The 17,124-nt window shown below is 47.3% G+C and overlaps 52 pseudogenes; all 52 read left to right on the top strand.

Annotated features, from left to right (window-relative positions):
* Nucleotides 1-287: 287 nt before the first annotated feature.
* LOC144184384 (5S ribosomal RNA) lies at nt 288-416 on the top strand (annotated as a pseudogene).
* Nucleotides 417-472: 56 nt separating this feature from the next.
* LOC144184141 (5S ribosomal RNA) lies at nt 473-591 on the top strand (annotated as a pseudogene).
* Nucleotides 592-647: 56 nt separating this feature from the next.
* Nucleotides 648-766, top strand: LOC144185455 (5S ribosomal RNA; annotated as a pseudogene).
* A 56-nt stretch (nt 767-822) lies between these two features.
* On the top strand, nt 823-941 carry LOC144184117 (5S ribosomal RNA; annotated as a pseudogene).
* A 56-nt stretch (nt 942-997) lies between these two features.
* LOC144187999 (5S ribosomal RNA) lies at nt 998-1,116 on the top strand (annotated as a pseudogene).
* Nucleotides 1,117-1,172: 56 nt separating this feature from the next.
* On the top strand, nt 1,173-1,291 carry LOC144183227 (5S ribosomal RNA; annotated as a pseudogene).
* Nucleotides 1,292-1,347: 56 nt separating this feature from the next.
* LOC144189600 (5S ribosomal RNA) lies at nt 1,348-1,466 on the top strand (annotated as a pseudogene).
* A 56-nt stretch (nt 1,467-1,522) lies between these two features.
* Nucleotides 1,523-1,641, top strand: LOC144182820 (5S ribosomal RNA; annotated as a pseudogene).
* Nucleotides 1,642-1,697: 56 nt separating this feature from the next.
* On the top strand, nt 1,698-1,816 carry LOC144190318 (5S ribosomal RNA; annotated as a pseudogene).
* A 56-nt stretch (nt 1,817-1,872) lies between these two features.
* On the top strand, nt 1,873-1,991 carry LOC144188784 (5S ribosomal RNA; annotated as a pseudogene).
* Nucleotides 1,992-2,047: 56 nt separating this feature from the next.
* Nucleotides 2,048-2,166, top strand: LOC144190762 (5S ribosomal RNA; annotated as a pseudogene).
* A 56-nt stretch (nt 2,167-2,222) lies between these two features.
* LOC144189703 (5S ribosomal RNA) lies at nt 2,223-2,341 on the top strand (annotated as a pseudogene).
* A 56-nt stretch (nt 2,342-2,397) lies between these two features.
* On the top strand, nt 2,398-2,516 carry LOC144181784 (5S ribosomal RNA; annotated as a pseudogene).
* Nucleotides 2,517-2,572: 56 nt separating this feature from the next.
* On the top strand, nt 2,573-2,711 carry LOC144185333 (5S ribosomal RNA; annotated as a pseudogene).
* Nucleotides 2,712-2,767: 56 nt separating this feature from the next.
* On the top strand, nt 2,768-2,886 carry LOC144191720 (5S ribosomal RNA; annotated as a pseudogene).
* A 56-nt stretch (nt 2,887-2,942) lies between these two features.
* On the top strand, nt 2,943-3,071 carry LOC144182660 (5S ribosomal RNA; annotated as a pseudogene).
* Nucleotides 3,072-3,127: 56 nt separating this feature from the next.
* LOC144191340 (5S ribosomal RNA) lies at nt 3,128-3,246 on the top strand (annotated as a pseudogene).
* A 7,585-nt stretch (nt 3,247-10,831) lies between these two features.
* Nucleotides 10,832-10,950, top strand: LOC144187891 (5S ribosomal RNA; annotated as a pseudogene).
* Nucleotides 10,951-11,006: 56 nt separating this feature from the next.
* Nucleotides 11,007-11,125, top strand: LOC144191224 (5S ribosomal RNA; annotated as a pseudogene).
* A 56-nt stretch (nt 11,126-11,181) lies between these two features.
* On the top strand, nt 11,182-11,310 carry LOC144182914 (5S ribosomal RNA; annotated as a pseudogene).
* Nucleotides 11,311-11,366: 56 nt separating this feature from the next.
* On the top strand, nt 11,367-11,485 carry LOC144190420 (5S ribosomal RNA; annotated as a pseudogene).
* Nucleotides 11,486-11,541: 56 nt separating this feature from the next.
* LOC144184882 (5S ribosomal RNA) lies at nt 11,542-11,660 on the top strand (annotated as a pseudogene).
* A 56-nt stretch (nt 11,661-11,716) lies between these two features.
* LOC144187790 (5S ribosomal RNA) lies at nt 11,717-11,835 on the top strand (annotated as a pseudogene).
* A 56-nt stretch (nt 11,836-11,891) lies between these two features.
* Nucleotides 11,892-12,010, top strand: LOC144184346 (5S ribosomal RNA; annotated as a pseudogene).
* Nucleotides 12,011-12,066: 56 nt separating this feature from the next.
* On the top strand, nt 12,067-12,185 carry LOC144182355 (5S ribosomal RNA; annotated as a pseudogene).
* Nucleotides 12,186-12,241: 56 nt separating this feature from the next.
* On the top strand, nt 12,242-12,360 carry LOC144182996 (5S ribosomal RNA; annotated as a pseudogene).
* A 231-nt stretch (nt 12,361-12,591) lies between these two features.
* Nucleotides 12,592-12,720, top strand: LOC144183062 (5S ribosomal RNA; annotated as a pseudogene).
* Nucleotides 12,721-12,776: 56 nt separating this feature from the next.
* LOC144184256 (5S ribosomal RNA) lies at nt 12,777-12,905 on the top strand (annotated as a pseudogene).
* Nucleotides 12,906-12,961: 56 nt separating this feature from the next.
* Nucleotides 12,962-13,080, top strand: LOC144187586 (5S ribosomal RNA; annotated as a pseudogene).
* Nucleotides 13,081-13,136: 56 nt separating this feature from the next.
* LOC144185557 (5S ribosomal RNA) lies at nt 13,137-13,256 on the top strand (annotated as a pseudogene).
* A 56-nt stretch (nt 13,257-13,312) lies between these two features.
* LOC144190367 (5S ribosomal RNA) lies at nt 13,313-13,431 on the top strand (annotated as a pseudogene).
* A 56-nt stretch (nt 13,432-13,487) lies between these two features.
* LOC144188782 (5S ribosomal RNA) lies at nt 13,488-13,606 on the top strand (annotated as a pseudogene).
* Nucleotides 13,607-13,662: 56 nt separating this feature from the next.
* LOC144190356 (5S ribosomal RNA) lies at nt 13,663-13,781 on the top strand (annotated as a pseudogene).
* Nucleotides 13,782-13,837: 56 nt separating this feature from the next.
* LOC144188781 (5S ribosomal RNA) lies at nt 13,838-13,956 on the top strand (annotated as a pseudogene).
* A 56-nt stretch (nt 13,957-14,012) lies between these two features.
* Nucleotides 14,013-14,131, top strand: LOC144183039 (5S ribosomal RNA; annotated as a pseudogene).
* Nucleotides 14,132-14,187: 56 nt separating this feature from the next.
* On the top strand, nt 14,188-14,306 carry LOC144187585 (5S ribosomal RNA; annotated as a pseudogene).
* A 56-nt stretch (nt 14,307-14,362) lies between these two features.
* Nucleotides 14,363-14,481, top strand: LOC144183826 (5S ribosomal RNA; annotated as a pseudogene).
* A 56-nt stretch (nt 14,482-14,537) lies between these two features.
* On the top strand, nt 14,538-14,656 carry LOC144190095 (5S ribosomal RNA; annotated as a pseudogene).
* A 56-nt stretch (nt 14,657-14,712) lies between these two features.
* Nucleotides 14,713-14,821, top strand: LOC144186018 (5S ribosomal RNA; annotated as a pseudogene).
* Nucleotides 14,822-14,877: 56 nt separating this feature from the next.
* Nucleotides 14,878-14,996, top strand: LOC144182848 (5S ribosomal RNA; annotated as a pseudogene).
* A 56-nt stretch (nt 14,997-15,052) lies between these two features.
* On the top strand, nt 15,053-15,171 carry LOC144186383 (5S ribosomal RNA; annotated as a pseudogene).
* Nucleotides 15,172-15,227: 56 nt separating this feature from the next.
* LOC144186371 (5S ribosomal RNA) lies at nt 15,228-15,346 on the top strand (annotated as a pseudogene).
* Nucleotides 15,347-15,402: 56 nt separating this feature from the next.
* On the top strand, nt 15,403-15,531 carry LOC144183519 (5S ribosomal RNA; annotated as a pseudogene).
* Nucleotides 15,532-15,587: 56 nt separating this feature from the next.
* On the top strand, nt 15,588-15,706 carry LOC144187377 (5S ribosomal RNA; annotated as a pseudogene).
* Nucleotides 15,707-15,762: 56 nt separating this feature from the next.
* On the top strand, nt 15,763-15,881 carry LOC144187252 (5S ribosomal RNA; annotated as a pseudogene).
* Nucleotides 15,882-15,937: 56 nt separating this feature from the next.
* Nucleotides 15,938-16,056, top strand: LOC144188560 (5S ribosomal RNA; annotated as a pseudogene).
* A 56-nt stretch (nt 16,057-16,112) lies between these two features.
* On the top strand, nt 16,113-16,231 carry LOC144189335 (5S ribosomal RNA; annotated as a pseudogene).
* Nucleotides 16,232-16,287: 56 nt separating this feature from the next.
* LOC144191569 (5S ribosomal RNA) lies at nt 16,288-16,406 on the top strand (annotated as a pseudogene).
* A 56-nt stretch (nt 16,407-16,462) lies between these two features.
* Nucleotides 16,463-16,581, top strand: LOC144185935 (5S ribosomal RNA; annotated as a pseudogene).
* Nucleotides 16,582-16,637: 56 nt separating this feature from the next.
* On the top strand, nt 16,638-16,756 carry LOC144188979 (5S ribosomal RNA; annotated as a pseudogene).
* A 56-nt stretch (nt 16,757-16,812) lies between these two features.
* Nucleotides 16,813-16,931, top strand: LOC144188053 (5S ribosomal RNA; annotated as a pseudogene).
* A 56-nt stretch (nt 16,932-16,987) lies between these two features.
* Nucleotides 16,988-17,106, top strand: LOC144189664 (5S ribosomal RNA; annotated as a pseudogene).
* Nucleotides 17,107-17,124: the final 18 nt, after the last annotated feature.

The raw sequence follows: 17,124 nt of genomic DNA, 5'->3' as shown, positions 1-17,124 counted from the left end.
AAACAACATGTGAAAATTGAGTGTATAGAGTGCAAAAAGTCTTACTGCAATCAAGCTGACTTTACTCCTTTGTTATTATTGCTGACTCAAAGACAAATACCAATTTGGCCTGAAATGCACAAAAGTAAAACATAGCTGTATATATTCCTGCCTTTTCCCCCCTCTTTTATAACCTGAATATTTCAACTGACTTTGAATAATGTCAAATCCCAATTGATTTGGGTAGCAGGTGTAGAAGGTCGAATTAATACTTTAGCTCATGGGTGTCCATCTGCAAGAGCAGTACCGCTCACGGCCATACCACCCTGATAAGGCCCGATCTCGCCCGATCTCGTCCGATCTCGGCAGCCAAGCATGGTTCGGCCTGTTTAGTACCTGATTGGGAGACCGCTTGGGAATACCAGGTGCTGTGAGCATCATACCCCGCATCTTTTTCGACATTTCATGGGTGTCCATCTGCAAGTGCAGTACCGCTCACGGCCATACCACCCTGAAAAGGCCCGATCTCGTCCGATCTCGGAAGCCAAGCATAGTTCGGCCTGGTTAGTACCTGATTGTGAGACTGCTTGGGAATACCAGGTGCTGTGAGCATCATACCCCGCATCTTTTTCGACATTTCATGGGTGTCCATCTGCTAGTGCAGTACTGCTCACGGCCATACCACCCTGAAAAGGCCTGATCTCGTCCGATCTCGGAAGCCAAGCATGGTTCAGCCTGTTTAGAACCTGAATGGGAGACCGCTTGGGAATACCAGGTGCTGTGAGCATCATACCCCGCATCTTTTTCGACATTTCATGGGTGTCCATCTGCTGGTAGAGTACCGCTCACGGCCATACCACCCTGAAAAGGCCTGATCTCGTCCAATCTCGGAAGCTAAGCATTGTTCGGCCTGGTTAGTACCTGATTGGGAGACCGCTTGAGAATACCAGGTGCTGTGAGCATCATACCCCGCATCTTTTTCGACATTTCATGGGTGTCCATCTGCTAATCCAGTACCGCTCACGGCCATACCACCCTGAAAAGGCCCGATCTCATCCGATCTCGGCAGCCAAGCATGGTTCGGCCTGTTTAGTACCTGATTGGGAGACCGCTTGGGAATACCAGGTGCTGTGAGCATCATACCCCGCATCTTTTTCGACATTTCATGGGTGTCCATCTGCTAGTGCAGTACTGCTCACGGCCATACCACCCTGAAAAGGCCCGATCTCGTCCGATCTCGGAAGCCAAGCATGGTTCAGCCTGTTTAGTACCTGAATGGGAGACCGCTTGGGACTACCAGGTGCTGTGAGCATCATACCCCGCATCTTTTTCGACATTTCATGGGTGTCCATCTGCAGGCGCAGTACCGCTCATGGCCATACCACCCTGAAAAGGCCCGATCTCGCCCGATCTCGGCAGCCAAGCATGGTTCGGCCTGGTTAGTACCTGGTTGGGAGACCGCTTGGGAATACCAGGTGCTGTGAGCATCATTCCCCGCATCTTTTTCGACATTTCATGGGTGTCCATCTGCTAGTGCAGTACCGCTCACGGCCATACCACCCTGAAAAGGCCCGATCTCGTCCGATCTCGGAAGCCAAGCATGGTTCGACCTGGTTAGTACCTGATTGGGAGGCCGCTTGGGAATACCAGGTGCTCTGAGCATCGTACCCCGCATCTTTTTCGACATTTCATGGGTGTCCATCTGCAGGAGTGGTACCGCTCACGGCCATACCACCCTGAAAAGGCCCGATCTCGCTCGATCTCGGCAGCCAAGCATGGTTCGGCCTGGTTAGTACCTGATTGGGAGACCGCTTGGGAATACCAGGTGCTGTGAGCATCATACCCCGCATCTTTTTCGACATTTCATGGGTGTCCATCTGCTAATGCAGTACCGCTCACGGCCATACCACCCTGAAAAGGCCCGATCTCGTCCGATCTCGGCAGCCAAGCATGGTTCGGCCTGTTTAGTACCTGATTGGGAGACCGCTTGGGAATACCAGGTGCTGTGAGCATCATACCCCGCATCTTTTTCGACATTTCATGGGTGTCCATCTGCTAGTGCAGTACTGCTCATGGCCATACCACCCTGAAAAGGCCCGATCTCGTCCGATCTCGGAAGCCAAGCATGGTTCAGCCTGTTTAGTACCTGAATGGGAGACCGCTTGGGAATACCAGGTGCTGTGAGCATCATACCCTGCATCTTTTTCGACATTTCATGGGTGTCCATCTGCTAGTGCAGTACCGCTCACGGCCATACCACCCTGAAAAGGCCCGATCTCGCCCGATCTCGGCAGCCAAGCATGGTTCGGCCTGGTTAGTACCTGATTGGGAGACCGCTTGGGAATACCAGGTGCTGTGAGCATCATACCCCGCATCTTTTTCGACATTTCATGGGTGTCCATCTGCTGGTAGAGTACCGCTTACGGCCATACCACCCTGAAAAGGCCTGATCTCGTCCGATCTCGGAAGCCAAGCATGGTTCGGCCTGGTTAGTACCTGATTGGGAGACCGCTCGCGAATACCAGGTGCTGTGAGCATCATATCCCGCATCTTTTTCGACATTTCATGGGTGTCCATCTGCAAGAGCAGTACCGCTCACGGCCATACCACCCTGATAAGGCCCGATCTCGCCCGATCTCGCCCGATCTCGTCCGATCTCGGCAGCCAAGCATGGTTCGGCCTGGTTAGTACCTGATTGGGAGACCGCTTGGGAATACCAGGTGCTGTGAGCATCATACCCCGCATCTTTTTCGACATTTCATGGGTGTCCATCTGCAAGAGCAGTACCGCTCACGGCCATACCACCCTGAAAAGGCCCGATCTCGCCCGATCTCGGAAGCCAAGCATGGTTCAGCCTGGTTAGTACCTGATTGGGAGACCGCTTGGGAATACCAGGTGCTGTGAGCATCATACCCCGCATCTTTTTCGACATTTCATGGGTGTCCATCTGCAAGAGCAGTACCGCTCACGGCCATACCACCCTGATAAGGCCCGATCTCGCCCGATCTCGTCCGATCTCGGCAGCCAAGCATGGTTCGGCCTGGTTAGTACCTGATTGGGAGACCGCTTGGGAATACCAGGTGCTGTGAGCATCATACCCCGCATCTTTTTCGACATTTCATGGGTGTCCATCTGCAAGAGCAGCACCGCTCACGGCCATACCACCCTGAAAAGGCCCGATCTCGTCCGATCTCGGAAGCCAAGCATGGTTCGGCCTGGTTAGAACCTGTTTGGGAGACCGCTTGGGAATACCAGGTGCTGTGAGCATCATACCCCGCATCTTCTTCGACATTTCATGGGTGTCTGTTGGGTTTGTTCTGTTTTACTATTATAATAGTTATATTAATTCATTTCTTTATTAAATCATTCTCTTTCTTTTCTCTGTATTAATTCATTACTTTGTTAAATCATTCTCTTTCTGTTTTTCAAAAGTGTTGAGGTCACACCAAGTCATCTTTAACCTGGACAGCCTGTTCCAGGATGGTTATACAGATAATCCACCCAATCTGGGTCCTTGAGATTTGGTGGGCCCTTGGTGACGAGGACAGGGCTATTCGGACAATAACAAGAATATTGTTATCGTTATGTAACCGTACACTTCGGGTTTTTCTGTATGTAACGATTAACGATTATATGATTATGATTATATTATATGATTCTTAGGTCAAGGAGGTTGTATAATTACTCTAATCTACATGTTGTTAGGTCTAGTCCCTGTTTTTGTTATTAGTAAAATACTTTGATTGTTATTGTAGTCCCAGATGTTGTTTTTACTCATACGTGATGGAATGATCAACAACTCTGTAACTTGTGACCATAAGAATGGGACGAAAACGTCTATTCGGGAAGACGTTCGGAAGTTGTAAGGTGACACTTGCTGTAACGCTCCCCTCCGGAGGCTTTTATCTGTTGTATCCATTTCTATTTAATTAAATGTCAATAATTGAATAAGATGTCTTCCTGCAGTTATTGATAATTACGGACGAAGGTAATTATTAATGAACCTGACATTTTGGTCCTTCTGAGCCATGGAGGTCAATATACCGGAGCGAGAACCCAGGCGCTGCTGTTCGACATCTGGTAAGTGACCGTGCGCACGGCGTCTTCAAAACCCTTGGTGGGCCGGAGTTTTTCGACGGGGGCGCCTGGATTCTCGGCGGTTGAAGACTTTTCCTGCTGGAGGGAGACATCTGATGGATCTCGGGTAAGTCCACATTAATGTCTGCATGTTGTGAAGGTGTTTCCAAATGCGTTAAAGGGACATTGTATGTGAGGTCCATTGTTGGGCTGGTTTCGCGTCCTGGGTGACGGCGATAAAACCCTGTGTTTATACTAGTCAATGGCAGGTACGGTGGGGCACTTTGCTGGAAAGTGTCCTGTGTCTCAGGGGTAGGCACGAATATATTGTACTAGAGGTACAATATTGGGGCCGGGGAGTGTCCTGTGTCTAAAGGGTAGGCACGAATATACGTTGTATGGTGTTTGTGTGGTTTCTGCAGTAAAATTAGGAAAGGCCTAGGAGATACAGTCGATACAGTCGAATAGATAATAATAATATTAATAATAATAATAAATAATAGAGTTAACTGTGTGAGGCACACGAACTCACTACAAAAAATAAAAGTAAAATATGGGAAACACGTGTTGTAAGGCGGGTTTGGATGACGATCCAAAAAATACGTCTAACTTGTAAGGATTGGAAAAAATTGGAAAGACAAAGCGCTTTAAAAATATTACACAGCTATATTTATGGATAAATAAATATGGGTTTGCTGGCCAGCTTAAAATGCATAGAATGCAGGATAATATATGCACTAATGCATAGAGGTAATATACATATATAAATAATATGTGAGTGGATAAAAGTGTAACAGCTTGTTCCACAGACACTAATGGCAAAATAAGGCCGGGGAGAAGTTAAAAATACTATTTTGGGAAAATAGTGGGGGCTCCCTCGGATAACGGGGATATATTTAAGACCGTGGCTGCGGGAAAGTACTGTTTGGTAAGGAAAAAATAGCGGGGCCTCCTCGGCTGACGGGGAAAATATTTACCGAGATAGGTGACGGGCGCGGAGGAAGTTTAACAAAAATAAAGGGAGCTAGAAAATTAATGGGGACACTGGTATTTGATTTGGTTAATCCGGGTATGACGTTTTGTGATTACAATAAATTGGGTTTTTTTTGTGATGCTTGGGCTTGTATAACAACAATTAGAATGGTTATTTCCAAGTGCGGGTGGTGCTTTGTTAATATAACCTATATGTACTGTCAATTTACAGCAATGTGATGGCTTATTGCAGCTTGGTTTTTGATCCCGTCCGCTAACGGGAAGATGGTGTTTAAAAAGACAAAAGAATATATACAAAATGATCATTTAAATTTTAGCAGGGAATGTCACCTGTGTTTTTATTATGCTCTAGACTTGCCAAAAAATGTGTCAACTGCGGGGGAAGCGTTTCTGGTGCAGCGGCTGCTGATTAGATGGGAGTGAAACATGTGGGCCGCGGGGCAGACGATTTAACTGTGTTGGGCTTTCGGGAGCGTTCGGACCGTGTAAACAACTAAAATTTTGTGATCCCTTCCGTGAAGACATTATAATAATAATAATTGGCCTTGGGGGTGCTGAAGCAAACTTGAGGGCAGAAAATGGGTTTTTGCCATATTGTTGTGCTTGCAGCATACATATTCTGGATATATGGGGTCTTGGAAAAATATTGTGATGTAGTTGAATATCGGAAGAGGGGTTAATTTGACGTTTTAATGGTTGTCTTCTCTAAAAAGCGTTGTATTTGGGCACAGGGAAAAAGCTGGTTTGTAAACATAAGATAACAATGCTGTTTTCGCAGCAAGAGTGGAGGTCATAGTTAACGGCTAATTGCGTTTTCTGTTTGGACTTTTCAGAATAAGAACAATACATGGTCTGCAAGAAATGCAAGGCTATGCGGATGCTTTCGCATTGATATTTTGGGTTTTAAAATGAAATGTATTAAGAGGATAGAAAATCTGTTTAGTAAAAGGTTGATTTGGTAAAAAGCTTTGGATTTGGGAAATAGACCAAAATAGTCATTTTTGAGCAATTGTGGATTTCAAAGGGCTCTTAGTTAAAGGAAACTAGCTTTTGGAGGATAAAATAATATTAATACTATTTCAGAATTTTTTGATTATTCAAAATACTTTAATCCAGGAGGTTGGCTGTTTAAAAGAAAAAAAGGCCAGGATGACAAAATTTACAAAATTATGGTATATTGGTGACGATAAGGTTTTTAAAACATTAAAGTTTGTAATTAGGAATTGTCTAACAAAAGGTTGATTTCTCTAATTTAATTGTTGTAGATTTTTGTTTTGGTAACAGGCTATGGGAAATGACTCTTGTCTTAAGTAAACATCATATGAGGTGATTTACAAAGTATAGTAGGTATTGAATTATTTGGCTGTTAACGACATCAGATGGGAAATTTACAATGCAATAGTGGCATGATAAAATTCATGGCATTCATCCAAATAATTAGGTGAATTGTAAATAAAATAATTGGTTTAGGATGAGCATATTTTCCCTAAGAATGGAGTAACATGGAATGTTTTTCAAAGTGCACTTGAAAGAACATTGTCTGTTGTCCTGGCGGGAGGAAATATGCTTTGTCACAGGTCATATTGGTGACTTTAAGGATATTACGGATTGGATAAGCATTGGTCAATTGATACAACCAAATAACGTTGCTTTTTACTGCTTTAAGGGCATGCAAATTGGTGAGAACTTTAGCAACGATGGGGTTAATACGCCTGAATGTTACAGTGATAACGAGTGGCAATAACAAGCTTAGATAAGGGAGGGAAAGGAGAAATTCTCCAAATTCCAGAATCTGGCTTAGAAACAGGTTATGTTAGTCGTTTTGGGTTTTTGACAGGATGTGGTAGTACATTAATTCTGGGAAATTTTGGGAAATTGGGGACCCCATATCTAAAACAAGTAGGCGTCATGTTGTATAAATTAGGCGTGGATGAATTTGTTTTACAAATGGGGGAGATTATCTTATCACCTGAAACAAGTAGAAACAAAATTGGATGGCCGCATTAAAAGGTGATTGGCATGCTATTAGAGGAAATTGGGATTTTCCAAAAACCTGATAGGGGGCCATTAGGTCATGGCGGCTGTGAAAATAAAAACCTTAGATGTGAAACTATTGCCACCTCAATTCGGGGAACAAACAGCTAAACTGATAGCATTAAAGAGGATATAACTTTGTGTGAAACTTGAAGGAAATTTTTTACAAACGGTTAAAATGCTAGAGTGGGGGTGTGTATATTAAAGGATCTACTAATGAATGCGGGGTGGATCCAGACTTTCCGGAATGTGGGGTATTCATGGCGTCCTCGAGAATTTGTGGATTTTCTCCGGGTACTCCAGTTTACTCCCACAAAATGAAATTATGGATGCTAGACTGGTTGAACACACTAAATTCTTTTTTTTATGAGTGTGAGCGTGAATGATAGTTTGTCTTTTTGTGTTTTTTGATTGGCAGACCACCGAGACATAATCTATCAATAAAAGATCAATAAAGAAAATAATTTGGGCTTGAGTCAAGGGAAGACCTATGTCTCGACAAGGGGGAGGTGGCCTTGCTACAACGGCACTACAAGGCTTAGGGTTTAAATCTATATGCATACCCACATATCCATTTCAAAAAAATACATATAGATTTTATTTTATTTTATTAGATCATATGGATATCATTCCACGATATGGAATTCCAGAAACTATTTATAGTGATAATGGCTCCCATTTTGTTAATATAATAGTTGTCTACCATCCACAATTGGCGGACCTTATATGAAGTCCTGTTTGGTAGACCTTACAAATTGTTATTATTCACCACACAATGACAATTGGATGATGAGGCGAATCTATCAGAGAAAAAAAAACGCACACACCAAATTTAGACTATCAGAGGGAGATTTTGCTTCTTAACAGGAAACGGACGAAGCGACGGTGATTCTTGAAGACTGGATGCTGATAAGCAGCATAAAAGAAGAAACATCGGAGCAACGCAAAGTGGGAGGGTCCTTGTTACTGAAAGGGGACACGGATGCACCTTTCCCACAGTAAGAAGGTTGTCTAAATTGAAACGTTTCAAGAGGAAAACTCCCTAAACAAAGACAAAAAGTCATGTTGAAAACAATTATTGCTTTTGGGGCAATGAGATTAATGATGATTGTGATTCTATTCCTTTCCACAGTAGGGTTGTTTTCTCCAGTTGGAGAAAAAGGCGGAGGCGTTTCAATTGAGGATACACCTTCTTACGGGAGGGTAAACCGAGAAACATACACATTTACATTTAATTAACATTACCTACTAAATCAAATTTCCAAAATGAAAATATATATTTGGACTCGGCGACGTCCCGGTTGCCATACAAAGGGGCAATCTATGGTGGGAAATATGTGTGGTACATTAACAGCAAAAAATTGAAGATTGGGAAAAGCCTTGTTGCAGAAATTGGTCAAGATTGGAAAGCTTGGACTGACATATTAACCTGTGAAAATGTATTTCTGAAACAGGGATTTCCCAAACGGGGGATAATTGGGCGCTGTTAATGGAGTGTAAAGAGGACAAGCACTAGGTGGAGCTACTTTGGTAAAAGGGTGGTCTCAATTGAAACATTGAGGGGACGGGTAAAATAAACTTTCTGACTTAATAAAATACGGGAAACACCAATATTAATTGAAAAGATTATTGCTCAGCAAGCAATACCATAAAACTATAGGGAACTCTTTTATATTGGGTTTGACGTCTCCATATAGTTTCAATTGAGACTAAACCATCTTACAAAAGATTAGGATAACCTACCAGACAAGGGAAAAAACGATGGGGTCTAACAACTCCCTCAATCACCATTCTTTTGGGGAAAAGTGTTTTTACAAATGAAAAAACGTGTCCTACTTGGCAAGAAAAAAAAAAAATATTGAAGCAGTGTTTATCCTGTTACGCAGTAAATAGGAAGTCAATTTTTCCACTGTTTAATCATTTTACCTGCTTAAACCTTACAGGGCATGGTCTGAAGCTGGGGGCGATAAATGACGTGGTGTACCGGCGTTCTAAAACAAACTACACCCCTGATACCACGTTCTGGCCTATGGTGGCGGGGTGGTAGATAAATTATACGACTCCTGCCGAAACGCGGCAGGACTAGGTACTTTGGTCTCACTGCTCTTACCGATGTCTGTTTTTCCATCCACAGTGGAGGAGATACAATTGGCGGCTCATAATTCGGCTGAAGGGTCGACCCTCCCGACATCGTCGAGAGGCATGGAGGGAAGGAGATCCAACATACATTGATGCGATTGGCATCCCCTGGGGCGTACCAGATGAGTATAAGCTGGCTAATCAGATCGCAGCAGGTTGGGAGTCTATCTTCCTTCTAATCACCCCAAACAAAAATGTGGATAGAATAAATTACTTACATTACAATGTTCAAAACTTGGAAATTATACTGAACAGGGATTTGTGGCCATGAAGGAACAACTGGCAGCTACCAGTCTGATGGCGTTCCAGAATCGCATAGCGGTGGATATGATCCTTGAAACAGGGGGCGTGTGTGCAATGTTTGGAAAACAATGTTGCACCTTCATACCGAACAACGCGTCACCCAGTGGATCTCTCACCAGGGCCATTACTGGCCTGCAAACACTGAACCGCAATATGCAAGAGCACTCTGGAGTAGATACGTCCGCATTGTCAGATTGGTGGGATAAGACCTTTGGAAAATCTAAAGATTTGGCTACATCCTTCGTGGTTACTATAGGCACAATTACCGCTATCCTAACATTGTGTGGGTGATGTAGTATCCCCTGTTTGCGCTCCTTGCTAAGCCGACTTATAACTACTGCAATTGCCCCTACAAATTCTAAAGTACATGAGTTGTATCTTATGGGACGGTTTGGGGAAAGCAGTGAGGTCCAGGAGTACGGTAAATCCGAGGACCAATTGGACGAATATAATTATGTTTTTTCTCTTTCAGACCAGCCATGGGAGTAAGGAGTAGGCGGGAAAAATCACAGTCACCCGACATTACCATTTAGTGATTACTAAGAAATGACTAATAACATACATATTATAAAAACGGGGGAATGTTGGGTTTGTTCTGTTTTACTATTATAATAGTTATATTAATTCATTTCTTTATTAAATCATTCTCTTTCTTTTCTCTGTATTAATTCATTACTTTGTTAAATCATTCTCTTTCTGTTTTTCAAAAGTGTTGAGGTCACACCAAGTCATCTTTAACCTGGACAGCCTGTTCCAGGATGGTTATACAAACAATCCACCCAATCTGGGTCCTTGAGATTTGGTGGGCCCTTGGTGACGAGGACAGGGCTATTCGGACAATAACAAGAATATTGTTATCGTTATGTAACCGTAACACTTCGGGTTTTTCTGTATGTAACGATTATATGATTATGATTATATTATATGATTCTTAGGTCAAGGAGGTTGTATAATTACTCTAATCTACATGTTGTTAGGTCTAGTCCCTGTTTTTGTTCTTAGTAAAATACTTTGATTGTTATTGTAGTCCCAGATGTTGTTTTTACTCATACGTGATGGAATGATCAACAACTCTGTAACTTGTGACCATAAGAATGGGACGAAAACGTCTATTCGGGAAGACGTTCGGAAGTTGTAAGGTGACACTTGCTGTAACGCTCCCCTCCGGAGGCTTTTATCTGTTGTATCCATTTCTATTTAATTAAATGTCAATAATTGAATAAGATGTCTTCCTGCAGTTATTGATAATTACGGACGAAGGTAATTATTAATGAACCTGACAGTGTCCATCTGCTAGTGCAGTACCGCTCACGGCCATACCACCCTGAAAAGGCCCGATCTCGTGCGATCTCGGAAGCCAAGCATGGTTCGGCCTGGTTAGTACCTGATTGGGAGACCGCTTGGGAATACCAGGTGCTGTGAGCATCATACCCCGCATCTTTTTCGACATTTCATGGGTGTCCATCTGCTGGTGCAGTACCGCTCACGGCCATACCACCCTGAAAAGGCCCGATCTCGCCCGATCTCGGAAGCCAAGCATGGTTCGGCCTGTTTAGTACCTGATTGGGAGACCGCTTGGGAATGCCAGGTGCTGTGAGCATCATACCCCGCATCTTTTTCGACATTTCATGGGTGTCCATCTGCTAGTGCAGTACCGCTCACGGCCATACCACCCTGAAAAGGCCCGATCTCGTCCGATCTCGTCCGATCTCGGCAGCCAAGCATGGTTCGGCCTGGTTAGTACCTGATTGGGAGACCGCTTGGGAATACCAGGTGCTGTGAGCATCATACCCCGCATCTTTTTCGACATTTCATGGGTGTCCATCTGCAAGAGCAGTACCGCTCACGGCCATACCACCCTGAAAAGGCCCGATCTCGTCCGATCTCGGCAGCCAAGCATTGTTCGGCCTGGTTAGTACCTGATTGGGAGACCGCTTGGGAATACCAGGTGCTGTGAGCGTCATACCCCGCATCTTTTTCGACATTTCATGGGTGTCCATCTGCAAGAGCAGTACCGTTCACGGCCATACCACCCTGAAAAGGCCCGATCTCGTCCGATCTCGGAAGCCAAGCATGGTTCGGCCTGGTTAGTACCTGATTGGGAGACCGCTTGGGAATACCAGGTGCTGTGAGCATCATACCCCGAATCTTTTTCGACATTTCATGGGTGTCCATCTGCTAGTGCAGTACCGCTCACGGCCATACCACCCTGAAAAGGCCTGATCTCGTCCGATCTCGGAAGCCAAGCATGGTTCGGCCTGGTTAGTACCTGATTGGGAGACCGCTTGGGAATACCAGGTGCTGTGAGCATCATACCCCGCATCTTTTTCGACATTTCATGGGTGACCATCTGCTAGTGCAGTACCGCTCACGGCCATACCACCCTGAAAAGGCCCGATCTCGTCCGATCTCGGCAGCCAAGCATTTTTCGGCCTGTTTAGTACCTGATTGGGAGACCGCTTGGGAATACCAGGTGCTGTGAGCATCATACCCCGCATCTTTTTCGACATTTCATGGGTGTCTATCTGAAAGCGCAGTACCGCCCACGGCCATACCACCCTGAAAAGGCCCGATCTCGTCCGATCTCGGAAGCCAAGCATGGTTCGGCCTGTTTAGTATCTGTTTGGGAGACCGCTTGGGAATACCAGGTGCTGTGAGCATCATACCCCGCATCTTTTTCGACATTTCATGGGTGTCCATCTGCAAGAGCAGTACCGCCCAAGGCCATACCACCCTGAAAAGGCCCGATCTCGTCCGAACTCGGAAGTCAAGCATGGTTCGGCCTGGTTAGTATCGTTTTGGGAGACCGCTTGGGAATACCAGGTGCTGTGAGCATCATACCCCGCATCTTTTTCGACATTTCATGGGTGTCCATCTGCAAGAGCAGTACCGCTCACGGCCTTACCACCCTGAAAAGGCCCGATCTTGTCCGATTTTGGCAGCCAAACATGGTCCGGCCTGGTTCGTACCTGATTGGGAGACCGCTTGGGAATACCAGGTGCTGCGAGCATCATACCCCGCATCTTTTTCGACATTTCATGGGTGTCCATCTGCAAGAGCAGTACCGCTCACGGCCATACCACCCTGATAAGGCCCGATCTCGTCCGATCTCGTCCGATCTCGGCAGCCAAGCATGGTTTGGCCTGGTTAGTACCTGATTGGGAGACCACTTGGGAATACCAGGTGCTGTGAGCATCATACCCCGCATCTTTTTCCACATTTCATGGGTGTCCATCTGCTAGTGCAGTACCGCTCACGGCCATACCACCCTGATAAGGCCCGATCTCGTCCGATTTCGTCCGATCTCGGCAGCCAAGCATGGTTCGGCCTGGTTAGTACCTGATTGGGAGACCGCTTGGGAATACCAGGTGCTGTGAGCATCATACCCCGCATCTTTTTCGACATTTCATGGGTGTCCATCTGCTAGAGCAGTACCGCTCACGGCCATACCACCCTGAAAAGGCCCGATCTCGTCCGATCTCGGAAGCCAAGCATGGTTCGGCCTGTTTAGTACCTGATTGGGAGACCGCTTGGGAATACCAGGTGCTGTGAGCATCGTACCCCGCATCTTTTTCGACATTTCATGGGTGTCCATCTGCTAGTGCAGTACCGCTCACGGCCATACCAGCCTGAAAAGGCCCGATCTCGTCCGATCTCGGAAGCTAAGCATTGGTTCGGCCTGTTTAGTACCTGATTGGGAGACCGCTTGGGAATACCAGTTGCTGTGAGCATCATACCCCGCATCTTTTTCGACATTTCATGGGTGTCCATCTGCAAGAGCAGTACCGCTCACGGCCATACCACCCTGAAAAGGCCCGATCTCGTCCGATCTCGGAAGCCAAGCATGGTTCGGCCTGGTTAGTACCTGATTGGGAGACCGCTTGGGAATACCAGGTGCTGTGAGCATCATACCCCGCATCTTTACCGACATTTCATGGGTGTCCATCTGCTAGTGCAGTACCGCTCACGGCCATACCACCCTGAAAAGGCCCGATCTCGTCCGATCTCGGCAGCCAAGCATGGTTCGGCCTGTTTAGTACCTGATTGGGAGACCGCTTGGGAATACCAGGTGCTGTGAGCATCATACCCCGCATCTTTTTCGACATTTCATGGGTGTCCATCTGCAAGAGCAGTACCGCTCACGGCCATACCACCCTGAAAAGGCCCGATCTCGTCCGATCTCGGAAGCCAAGCATGGTTCGGCCTGGTTAGTACCTGATTGGGAGACCGCTTGGGAATACCAGGTGCTGTGAGCATCATACCCCGCATCTTTATCGACATTTCATGGGTGTCCATCTGCTAGTGCAGTACCGCTCACGGCCATACCACCCTGAAAAGGCCCGATCTCGTCCGATCTCGGCAGCCAAGCATGGTTCGGCCTGTTTAGTACCTGATTGGGAGACCGCTTGGGAATACCAGGTGCTGTGAGCATCATACCCCGCATCTTTTTCGACATTTCATGGGTGTCCATCTGCAAGTGCAGTACCGCTCACGGCCATACCACCCTGAAAAGGCCCGATCTCGCCCGATCTCGGCAGCCAAGCATGGTTCGGCCTGTTTAGTACCTGATTGGGAGACCGCTTCGGAATACCAGGTGCTGTGAGCATCATACCCCGCATCTTTTTCGACATTTCATGGGTGTCCATCTGCTAGTGCAGTACCGCTCACGGCCATACCACCCTGAAAAGGCCCGATCTCGTCCGATCTCGGAAGCCAAGCATGGTTCGGCCTGTTTAGTACCTGATTGGGAGACCGCTTGGGAATACCAGGTGCTGTGAGCATCATACCCCGCATCTTTTTCGACATTTCATGGGTGTCCATCTGCAAGTGCAGTACCGCACATGGCCATACCACCCTGAAAAGGCCCAATCTCGTCCGATCTTGGAAGCCAAGCATGGTTCGGCCTGTTTGGTACCTGATTGGGAGACCGCTTGGGAATACCAGGTGCTGTGAGCATCATACCCCGCATCTTTCTCGACATTTCATGGGTGTCCATCTGCAAGAGCAGTACCGCTCACGGCCATACCACCCTGAAAAGGCGCGATCTCGTCCGATCTCGGAAGCCAAGCATGGTTCGGCCTGTTTAGTACCTGATTGGGAGACCGCTTGGGAATACCAGGTGCTGTGAGCATCATACCCCACATCTTTTTAGACATTTCATGGGTGTCCATCTGCAATAGCAGTACCGCTCACGGCCATACCACCCTGAAAAGGCCCGATCTCGGAAGCCAAGCATGGTTCGGCCTGGTTAGTACCTGATTGGGAGACCGCTTGGGAATACCAGGTGCTGTGAGCATCATACCCCGCATCTTTTTCGACATTTCATGGGTGTCCATCTGCTAGTGCAGTACCGCTCACGGCCATACCACCCTGAAAAGGTCCGATCTCGTCCGATCTCGGAAGCCAAGCATGGTTCGGCCTGTTTAGTACCTGATTGGGAGACCGCTTGGGAATACCAGGTCCTGTGAGCATCATACCCCGCATCTTTTTCGACATTTCATGGGTGTCCATCTGCTAGTGCAGTACCGCTCACGGCCATACCACCCTGAAAAGGCCCGATCTCGTCCGATCTCGGCAGCCAAGCATGGTTCGGCCTGGTTAGTACCTGATTGGGAGACCGCTTGGGAATACCAGGTGCTGTGAGCATCATACCCCGCATCTTTTTCGACATTTCATGGGTGTCCATCTGCTAGTGCAGTACCGCTCACGGCCATACCACCCTGAAAAGGCCCGATCTCGTCCGATCTCGGCAGCCAAGCATGGTTCGGCCTGGTTAGTACCTGATTGGGAGACCGCTTGGGAATACCAGGTGCTGTGAGCATCATACCCCGCATCTTTTTCGACATTTCATTGGTGTCCATCTGCAAGAGCAGTACCGCTCACGGTCATACCACCCTGATAAGGCCCGATCTCGCCCGATCTCGTCCGATCTCGGCAGCCAAGCATGGTTCGGCCTGGTTAGTACCTGATTGGGAGACCGCTTGGGAATACCAGGTGCTGTGAGCATCATACCCCGCATCTTTTTCGACATTTCATGGGTGTCCATCTGCAAGAAGAGTACCGCTCACGGCCATACCACCCTGATAAGGCCCGATCTCGTCTGATCTCGGCAGCCAAGCATGGTTCGGCCTGGTTAGTACCTGAATGGGAGACCGCTTGGGAATACCAGGTGCTGTGAGCATCATACCCCGCATCTTTTTCGACATTTCATGGGTGTCCATCTGCTAGTGCAGTACCGCTCACGGCCATACCACCCTGAAAAGGCCCGATCTCGTCCGATCTTGGAAGCCAAGCATGGTTCGGCCTGGTTAGTACCTGGTTGGGAGACCGCTTGGGAATACCAGGTGCTGTGAGCATCATACCCCGCATCTTTTTCGACATTTCATGGGTGTCCATCTGCTAGTGCAGTACCGCTCACGGCCATACCACCCTGAAAAGGACCGATCTCGTCCGATCTCGGAAGCCAAGCAAGGTTCGGCCTGGTTAGTACCTGATTGGGAGACCGCTTGGGAATACCAGGTGCTGTGAGCATCATACCCCGCATCTTTTTCGACATTTCATGGGTGTCCATCTGCAAGAGAAGTACCGCTCACGGCCATACCACCCTGAAAAGGCCTGATCTCGTCCGATCTCGGAAGCCAAGCATGGTTTGGCCTGGTTAGTACCTGATTGGGAGACTGCTTGGGAATACCAGGTGCTGTGAGCATCATACCCCGCATCTTTTTCGACATTTCATGGGTGTCCATCTGCAAGAGCAGTACCGCTCACGGCCATACCACCCTGAAAAGGCCCGATCTCGTCCGATCTAGGAAGCCAAGCATGGTTCGGCCTGGTTAGTACCTGATTGGGAGACCGCTTGGGAATACCAGGTGCTGTGAGTATCATACCCCGCATCTTTTTCGACATTTCATGGGTGTCCATCTGCTAGTGCAGTACCGCTCACGGCCATACCACCCTGAAAAGGCCCGATCTCGCCCGATCTCGGAAGCCAAGCATTGTTCGGCCTGTTTAGTACCTGATTGGGAGACCGCTTGGGAATACCAGGGGCTGTGTGCATCATACCCCGCATCTTTTTCGACATTTCATGGGTGTCCATCTGCTAGTGCAGTACCGCTCACGGCCATACCACCCTGAAAAGGCCCGATCTCGTCCGATCTCGGAAGCCAAGCAAGGTTCGGCCTGGTTAGTACCTGATTGGGAGACCGCTTGGGAATACCAGGTGCTGTGAGCATCATACCCCGCATCTTTTTCGACATTTCATGGGTGTCCATCTGCAAGAGAAGTACCGCTCACGGCCATACCACCCTGAAAAGGCCCGATCTCGTCCGATCTCGGAAGCCAAGCATGGTTTGGCCTGGTTAGTACCTGATTGGGAGACCACTTGGGAATACCAGGTGCTGTGAGCATCATACCCCGCATCTTTTTCGACATTTCATGGGTGTCCATCTGCAAGAGCAGTACCGCTCACGGCCATACCACCCTGAAAAGGCCCGATCTCGTCCGATCTAGGAAGCCAAGCATGGTTTGGCCTGGTTAGTACCTGATTGGGAGACCGCTTGGGAATACCAGGTGCTGTGAGCATCATACCCCGCATCTTTT

Source organism: Stigmatopora nigra, unplaced genomic scaffold (assembly GCF_051989575.1).
Source record: "Stigmatopora nigra isolate UIUO_SnigA unplaced genomic scaffold, RoL_Snig_1.1 HiC_scaffold_24, whole genome shotgun sequence".
Lineage (NCBI taxonomy): Eukaryota > Metazoa > Chordata > Actinopteri > Syngnathiformes > Syngnathidae > Stigmatopora > Stigmatopora nigra.
This window is presented reverse-complemented; position numbering and strand designations above follow the sequence as displayed.